This window comes from Rhinoraja longicauda, chromosome 1 (assembly GCF_053455715.1).
Source record: "Rhinoraja longicauda isolate Sanriku21f chromosome 1, sRhiLon1.1, whole genome shotgun sequence".
In the NCBI taxonomy this organism is placed as follows: Eukaryota; Metazoa; Chordata; class Chondrichthyes; order Rajiformes; family Arhynchobatidae; genus Rhinoraja; species Rhinoraja longicauda.
The window spans coordinates 33,411,500-33,420,685 of NC_135953.1; positions in this window are offsets into that span (position 1 = coordinate 33,411,500).

The following is a 9,186-nucleotide window of genomic DNA, read 5'->3' on the forward strand; positions in this document are numbered from 1 at the left end:
CTACTTGCTTCTCTTTTACCCTTTATATATCTGAAAAATGTTTTGGCATCCTCTTTTATATTATTGGCTAGCTTACTTACCATCATATTTCATTTTTACTCCCCATTGCTTTTATAGTTGCCTTCTGTTGTTTTTTTAAGTTTCCCACTCATCTTTGCCAGATTATATACATCATTTTTGCTTTTATGCTGCCTTTGACTTCCTTTGTCAGCCACGGTAACTCATTCTCCCCTGAGAATGTTTCTTCCTCTTTGGGATAAAAAGGTCCCGTGTCTTAGTTTAGTTTACTTTAGTTTATTGTCGCGTGTACCGGGGAACACTGAAAACCATTTTTGTTGCATGCTATCCAGTCATTGGATACATCCGGGCTAGTTTCTTTCCATGGGTTCACCCTCAGGAAGGCCGATATAACTTCTGCAACAGGGACCCTGGGAAGATGCACACTTGAGTCTGAAGGGACAGATGTCATCGCCCATTTGCCTTCTGCTCAAAGTGGGCAAAGAATGTATTGTTCATCAGATAGGGCTGCACTATCACCAGTGATGTTGCCTGACTTTGCTTTGCAGCCAGTTATGGTATTCAAACCTTGTTACAGTCTGCGGGTGTCCAAAAGAATTCTTCCAAATAACTCCCAGAAATTTCTGCCATTGTTACATGAACGTCATCCTTGTTAGGGTTCCTTTCCAATCAACTTTAGCCAGCTCATCTCTCATTCCTTTACTCAACAGTAATATCGATACATCTGATTTCAGCTTCGCTCTCTCAAACTGCAGGTTGAATTCTATCATATTATGTTCACAGCCTCCTATGGGTTCCTTCAACCTAAGCTCCCGAATCAAATCTGGTTCATTACCCCAACAGCAAATCCAGAATTGCCTTTTCGCTGGTAGGCCCGACCAGGAACTGGTCTAAAAAGCCATCTTCTTGGCATCCTACAAATTCTGCCTCTTACAAGCCAGTACCAACCATGTTTCCCAGTCTACCTGCGTGTTGAAATCCCCCATCACCACTGTAACATTGGCTTTCTTACATGCCTTTCCTATCTCCTGATGTAATTTGTACCCTACAATCTGGCTATTGTTTGGAGGCCTGTATATAACACCCATCAGGGTCTTTTTATCTTTGCAGTTTCTTAAATCTACCCACAAGGATTCTACACCCTCTGATCCGATGTCATTTCTTTATTGTCTTAATTATTTGACATCATGGAACATAATGGGTGGGGTGTTTTGAGAGCTATGGTTCTGTGCAATTGCTAGATAACCTGTAATCAAGTAAGGAATTAAGGTAGAGTATTTATTACTAATGATTATGTGGTCAATTATTAGGAGGCTACCATATTAGTACTGTATTTGATCTTATTAATGCTTTCAAGCTTTAGTGAACCAGCTGAAAGTTCACAATGGTATGTAGTGCTGCAGCTGTATGCATTTGCAATCATAAATATTTGATCTATCATGCAGAATTCTACACTGTTTGAAAAAAATATGTTGCAACACTTAAGTCCTGATTGTTCATAACCAGTGTTGAGGCACACCTTAATTTTTAGATTTTTTAGATACAGCGCGGAAACAGGCCCTTCGGCCCACCGGGTCCGCGCCGCCCAGCGATCCCCGCACATTAACACTATCCTACACACCCTAGGGACAATTTTTACATTTGCCCAGCCAATTAACCTACATACCTGTACGTCCTTGGAGTGTGGGAGGAAACCGAAGATCTCAGAGAAATCCCACGCAGGTCACCGGAAGAACGTACAAACTCCGTAGTCAGGATCGAACCTGAGTCTCCGGCGCTGCATTCGCTGTAAGGCAGCAACTCTACCGCTGCGCCACCATGCCTTTGTTTTTGAAATTTTATTGTTGGCACATTGTCCATTTTGTTTTATTGCACTGAAGGTGATATCAAAAGGGTAATATTGGTTCACTGCATTCACATGCTTATTAAGATTCAAGGATTGTCTTTTCTCCAGTAAAAAAAACTAGATTTGTCGCCGTTATAATAATAATAATGCATTACATTTATATAGCGCTTTTCTAAACACTCAAAGACGCTTTACAGGGTTTACTAAAACATAGAGAAGAAAATAAATAGATAAATAAGTAAACGAACAGAAAAGGAAAAAGAAGGTGAGGTGACGGTCAGTGGTTGAAGGCAGTGCTGAACAGGTGAGACTTCAGTGATGTTTTGAATGTGGTGTGTGAGGAGGAGTCTCTGACGGTTTGGGGTAGTGAGTTCCAGAGGGTGGGAGCAGCGATGGAGAAAGCCCTGTCCCCCCAGGATCTGAGTTTGGTCCGGATGGGGGGGGACAGGAGGTTAGCAGCAGCAGAGCGGAGGGTGGGGGTGGGAGTTATGATAAATTGTAAGCGTTATCATAAATTGTAAGCGTTTCACAATTGTTTGAATTAAATATAGGGTTGCATAGGAAAAGGTTCACGTTATGGGAGTAGAATTAGGTCATTCGGCCCATTGAGTCTACTCCGCCATTCAATCATGGCTGATCCCAGTTTCCTTCCTTCTCTCCATAACCCTTGACACACGTTATAATCAAGAATTTGTCTATCTCTTGTTTAAAAATATTCACTAACTTAGGCTCCACAGCCCTCTGTGGCAATGAGTTCCACAGATCAACTACCCTCCGACTAAAGAAGTTCCTCCTCACCTTTCTAAAAGAGCGCCCTTTAATTCTGAGGTTATAACCTCTGGTCCTAGACTCTCCCACACAGTGGAAACATCCTTTTCACATCCACTCAATCTGTGCCTTTCATTATTCTCTATGTTTCAATGAGGTCCCCCTCAACTTTCTAAACTCCAGCGAGTAGAGGCCCAGTGCTGTCAAGCGCTCATCATATGCTAACCCACTCATTCCTGGAATCATTCTGTAAACCTCCTCTGGATCCTCTCCAGAGCCAGCACATCCTTCCTCAGATATGGGACCCAAATTTGTTGACAGCACTCCAAATGCGGCCTGACCAGCGCCTTACATTATCAGCATTACACCTTTGTTATGATCTGCAACCCTTTTCTTTCAGACAATGAAGTGGGATTAGGTAGTCACTTAATCCACATGCCATGGATGGTTGTAGGCAGTGTATTATTTTAGTAGCCCGACTCTATATTTCTAAAAGTGGATGAGAATTATTGAAGTTCCACAGCACATTCACACAGGTATTGGCTTTCCCCAATGCAGCTGTGCTGGTCCCAACATTTCAAAATACTGCTGCATAATTATAATTAGATCCTGACATTTCACGAGACATTTCCATTCCTCTACATTCTCCTTCATAACCAGTGATGGAAATGGGGGGGTACGCAGGGGGAAGGCGTTCCCCTAGTTTTCAATTTCCAGCTCGGGTTTAATGAGTACTGCAGAAAAATTCGAGTCGTTTATCACTTTATTCAACTCAGACGAAAACGATTTGTCAACTACCACTGTTAGCATTTGCTAACAGCCAGTAGTCTGAAGAAGGGTCTCGACCCGAAACATCACCCATTCCTTCTCTCCCGAGATGCTGCCTGACCTGCTGAGTTACTCCAGCATTTTGTGAATAAATACCTTCGATTTGTACCAGCATCTGCAGTTATTTTCTTATAGTAGTTAACAGGTAGTAGTTATACAATGTGTCAACAATACATCGATCCACATTCCTCAGTAAATGTAATTGTGTTTTGACCATATATTAATGACACCGCATTCCTTTAAATAAAATTCAAGGGAGAATTTCTTAAACTCACTGTCAGGGCATTATTTTATTATTCCACGTTATTTTATTTGCCGCTCTGCCGCTGTGCCTCTGTGCATTGAGGGATTAGCGGCTAACAGATGAGTCCGGCATCTGCCATTCACCACACAGGTCAGCAATAGAGCGACGTGTAAGGAGAACGAGCGGCTCTTCGATAAATCAAAGATTCAGTGAGACCAATGCTACTCTGACAATCCAAGTAGCGATTCATGTTCTTCCAGATAAAAATGTAAAACCTTGTGAAAAAATTCTGAATTGCAATCTTGTCAGAAGTTTCCATTTGTAGCAGAGTGCCTGTGGCTAATGAGGGCACGTGTAGAAACAAGGAACTGCAGATGCTGGTTTACAAAAGAAGACACAGAGTGCTGGAGTAACTCAGTGGGTCAGACAGCATCTCTGGAGAATATGGATAGGCGATATTTCGGGCCGAGACCTTTCTTCAGACTCACCCGGCCTTGAAAAATTAGAGTTGGGGTTGATTTGTTAATAGGATAGTCAGAAGCGTCACCTTCTTCACGACCCGAAACATCACCTTTCCATGAAGAAAGAAAGAACTGCTGATGCTGATTTATACCAAAGATGGACACAAAGTGCAGGAACCAGGCAGCAGCTCCGGAGAAAAAGGATAGGATACGTTTAGGTGAAGGGACCCGACCTGAAACGTCCCGACCCAGAGATGCTGCCTGACCCACTGCGTTACTCCAGCACTTTGTGTCTTCGAGGGAACAAGAGTGACTCCCAGCAGGAGAGCGATAGGAGTCATGAATGGACTGGAGTAAGGACGGGTAAAAAGCAGCCTGTTTTTTTTCGTGGTGTTTACTTCAATGTTTGATTATCAAATGTTTAAAAGGTTTTTGAAGTTTAATGTTAATCGTTTTAAAGTTTTGAGTATGATACCCGATGCATAATGTAAAGATAGGATGAGGCCGAGGGTTTCAATGGCTAAAGGTCCGACTGAAATATATTCCAGAGCCCAAAAATAAAAACAAAGAGACAAAAAGTTTAAGTGAAACTATAAATCAACAAATATCATTTTAGAGACCAATCTGCTTTGCCATGAGAGTGGCCTTGCTTTTGAATTAGTGAGTTTTCATTGATTTTAAATTGCCCCAAAAGCAAGGTTTTTTTTCTGTTTAAAAAAAAAATGTTCAGTAATGTGTTCCTGCTTTTATATTCGTGTCCATGTTCCCTTAAATCAAAGAGAGGAGATGTTATCATCCACTCAGCTTGTAGAGACTTGTTGCGAGAAGTCGGTAGAGAGCTGTTTAAAGGAGTATGTGGAGCCCTGTGGTAAGGAGTGTGCAGAGAGACCTGTTTAAGATGTATGTAGAGACCAGGTGTAAGTAATACAAAGAGACCTGTTGTAAGGAGTGTGGTGATCTATTGTAAGGAGTATGTAGACCTGATTTTTTTTCCTTGACAATAAACTTCGAGTTCGATCCTGACCTCAGGTCCATGTGTCAGAGTTGTAGTAAAGGAGTGTCTTTAATATCTAACAAAATGGTTATCCTGCAAATCTCTCATGCTTTAATATCTTTGATAAGTAAATATTCTTTATGCATTTATCTGATGTGATATGAAGCTTATTTTAATAGTTTGATTAAATCCTATTTACATTTAGAGCCACAATTTAGTCTTCGTCCTTAGTTTCTGAATTTACACCCCATTTCTGTACTGAAGGTTTCTTGCTCATGTTGCTTCAGAAATACAAACTTTTTAGACTTTAGACTCATTGAATTTAAACACAAGTCATTGGCTGAAGCTCTTCATTGTCAACGGTTGAAAATTGGTTGTGTTTTCAGTGTGAGATGGGTTGCTTCATCTTACTGAACTGTAAAGGCAATGTGGCAGTCTTATAAAGCTATTTGGGAGTATTTTGGAAAAGCACGCTGTGATGCTTTAAGATCTAGTGCAGAGAGAGCTAAGTACGAGGGGCTGAAAAAAAGTATTAGAGTCAACAACTTTCATAAATAATTTTGGCTTGTGGATGGACAGTTTGCTAGAGTTGTCTGACCTGTCACTTGAACTGCAGAACCGAAATTGTACACTTAGTAAAGCACATGAGGAAATTAAACAAATTATCAAGGTTCTTGAATGTCAAATCGAGAAGCCAGGAAAATGTTATACTCAAGTGGAGAAAGCAACAAGCCAGATGATATTTAATGGAATAAATTTGAGAGCTGGTAAAGTACCTACTATACATAGACAACAGTTTTTGAGGAGTTTGGCCAATAATATGAAATCCAGGCTGTTTGAATCTACAACAGCTTCCAATGATAAATGTAAAAAGTTCATTAACAAGTTGAAATATTTAGATGTTCACAATATTCCAGAAGATTCACTTTTTACCTTTGGGGATAATGATGTAGAAGAAATGGCAGAACAATTTGGCTTAAATGGTCGGCTTTGTGTCAGAGCCTTCAGAGAATTTAAGGAATCTAAAGGGAAGATAGTTTCTGCAGATTTTGAGCAGCTGGTAATGGCTGTAAATATAATTCCGGTATCAACAGCAGAATGTGAAAGAAGCTTCAGTGGCATGAATTTCTGCATGTCACCACAACGTGCAAGACTTCAAACTGATCATCTCTCAACTCTTCTATTTATTAAGTTGGTGGGACTTCCTCTGTCAAAATTCAATCCCGAAGAATATGTGAGGACATGACTTCTTAGTGGCAGAAGGCATGCTGAAGAAACGGCATGCAGAAAGAAAGAGGTGACAGAAAAAATTTAGATTATATACCATATGGAACATTTTGTAATGTAAATACAGAGAGAGATGCCAGAAAGCAGCTATGACATATAATACACAATAAACTATATTATACACAATAAACACGTTATGCATTCTTGTACTCTTACATGGGTATGACTGCACATAAAAAAATCCCCCACCTTCCTTCCCAAAGAGTACCACTAGTTCCTAAAACCCATTTTCATCACTGTTCCTAACAGCTATCAATATAAGTATAAGAAAATAACTGCAGATGCTGGTACAAATCGATTTATTCACAAAATGCTGGAGTAACTCAGCAGGTCAGGCAGCATCTCGGGAGAGAAGGAATGGGTGACGTTTCGGGTCGAGACCCTTCTTCAGACTGATGTCGGGGGTGGAACAAAGGAAGGATATAGGTGGAGACAGGAAGATAGAGGGAGATCTGGGAAGGAGGAGGGGAAGGGAGGGACAGAGGAGCTATCTGAAGTTGGAGAAGTCGACGTTCATACCACCGGGCCGCAAACTGCCCAGGCGAAATATGAGGTGCTGCTCCTCCAACTTCCGGCGGGCCTCACCATGGCACTGGAGGAGGCCCATGACAGAGAGGTCAGACTGGGAATGGGAGGGGGAGTTAAAGTGCTGGGCCACCGGGAGATCAGTTGCGTTAATGCGGACCGAGCGCAGGTGTTCAGCGAAGCGATCGCCGAGCCTGCGCTTGGTTTCGCCGATATAGATAAGTTGACATCTAGAGCAGCGGATGCAATAGATGAGGTTGGAGGAGGTGCAGGTGAACCTCTGTCTCACCTGGAAAGAATGTTTGGGTCCTTTGATGGAGTTGAGGGGGGAGGTAAAGGGACAGGTGTTGCATCTCGTGCGGTTGCAAGGGAAAGTGCCCGGGGTTAGGGTGGTTTGGGTAGGAAGGGACGAGTGGACCAGGGAGTTGCGGAGGGAACGGTCTCTGCGGAACGCAGAGAGGGGAGGGGATGGGAAGATATGGCCAGTGGTAGGGTCCTGTTGTAGGTGACGGAAATGTTGGTGGATAATATGTTGGATCCGCTGGCTGGTGGGGTGGAAGGTGAGAACGAGGGGGATCCTGTCCTTGTTGCGAGTGTGGGGATGGGGAGCAAGAGCGGAGCTGCGGGATGTAGAAGAGACCCTAGTGAGAGCCTCATCTATAATGGAGGAGGGGAAGCCCCGTTTTCTGAAAAACGAGGACATCTCGGAAGCCCTAGTGTGAAACACCTCATCCCGGGCGCAGATGCGGCGTAGACGGAGGAATTGGGAGTAGGGGATAGACTTTTTGCAGGGGACCGGGTGGGAAGAAGTGTAGTCCAGATAGCTGTGCGAGTCGGTGGGCTTGTAATAAATGTCCGTCACTAGTTTTTCTCCTGTGATGGAGATGGTGAGGTCCAGAAACGGGAGGGAGATGTCAGAGATAGTCCAGGTATATTTAAGAGCAGGATGGAAATTGGAGGTGAAGTGTATAAAGTCAGTGAGTTCTGCATGGGTGTAAGAGGTAGCACCAATGCAGTCGTCGATGTAGCGGAGGTAGAGTTCGGGGATGGGGCCAGTGTACGTCTGGAACAGGGATTGTTCGACGTACCCAACAAAGAGGCAGGCGTAGCTAGGGCCCATGCGAGTGCCCATAGCCACGCCTCTGGTTTGGAGGAAGTGGGAGGAGTCAAAGGAGAAGTTGTTGAGGGTAAGAACCAGCTCTGCTAGGCGGAGGAGAGTGTTGGTCGATGGGGATTGGCTGGTTCTACGGTCGAGGAAGAAACGGAGGGCTTCGAGACCATCCTTGTGGGGGATGGAAGTGTAGAGTGACTGGACATCCATGGTGAAAATGAGGGAGTGGGGGCCTGGGAACCGGAAGTTATCCAGGAGATGGAGAGCGTGTGAGGTGTCTTGGACGTAGGTGGGGAGGGATTTGACCAGGGGGGATAGGATGGAGTCGAGGTAGGTAGAGATAAGTTCGGTGGGGCATGAGCAGGCAGAGACAATGGGTCTGCCGGGACAATTGTTTGTGGATTTTGGGTAGGAGGTAGAATCGGGCCGTGCGGGGCTGGGGAACTATGAGATTGGAGGCACTGAGGGGTAGTTCGCCGGAGTTGGTGAGGTCGGTGATGGTGCTGGTGATGAAGGTCTGGTGTTTATCGGTGGGGTCATGGTCCAGGGATAGGTAGGAAGAGGTGTCTGATAGTTGTCTGGCCTCGGTGCGGTAGAGGTCAGCACGCCAGACTACCACAGCCCCTCCCTTGTCAGCGGGTTTAATTATTAAGTCCGGGTTGTTGCGGAGTGAGTTGAGGGCTGCACGTTCAGGAGGGGAGAGGTTGGAGTTAGTCAGGGGAGTGGAAAATTTGAGGCGGCCGATGTCACGCCAGCAGTTTGAAATAAAAAGTTCTAGTGGGGGTAGTAGGCCATACTGGGGGGTAAAAGTGGAGGGGGTCCGTTGGAGACGGGAGAAGGGGTCATCAGTGGTGGGTCGGGACTCCTTGCCATGGAAAAAGGCTCGGAGGCGGAGGCGGCGGAAGAAGAGCTCCACGTCATGGCGGACGCGGAACTAGTTGATGTGGGGGCGGAGGGGAACAAAGGTAAGGCCTCTGCTGAGGACCGACCGTTCGGTGTCTGAAAGGGGGAGGTCAGGGGGGATGACCTATCAATATAAATGTGGCTACAAGGAACTGCAGATGCACCATCAAGTGGGTCCAGGCAGACTGAGCAGAGCTCTTG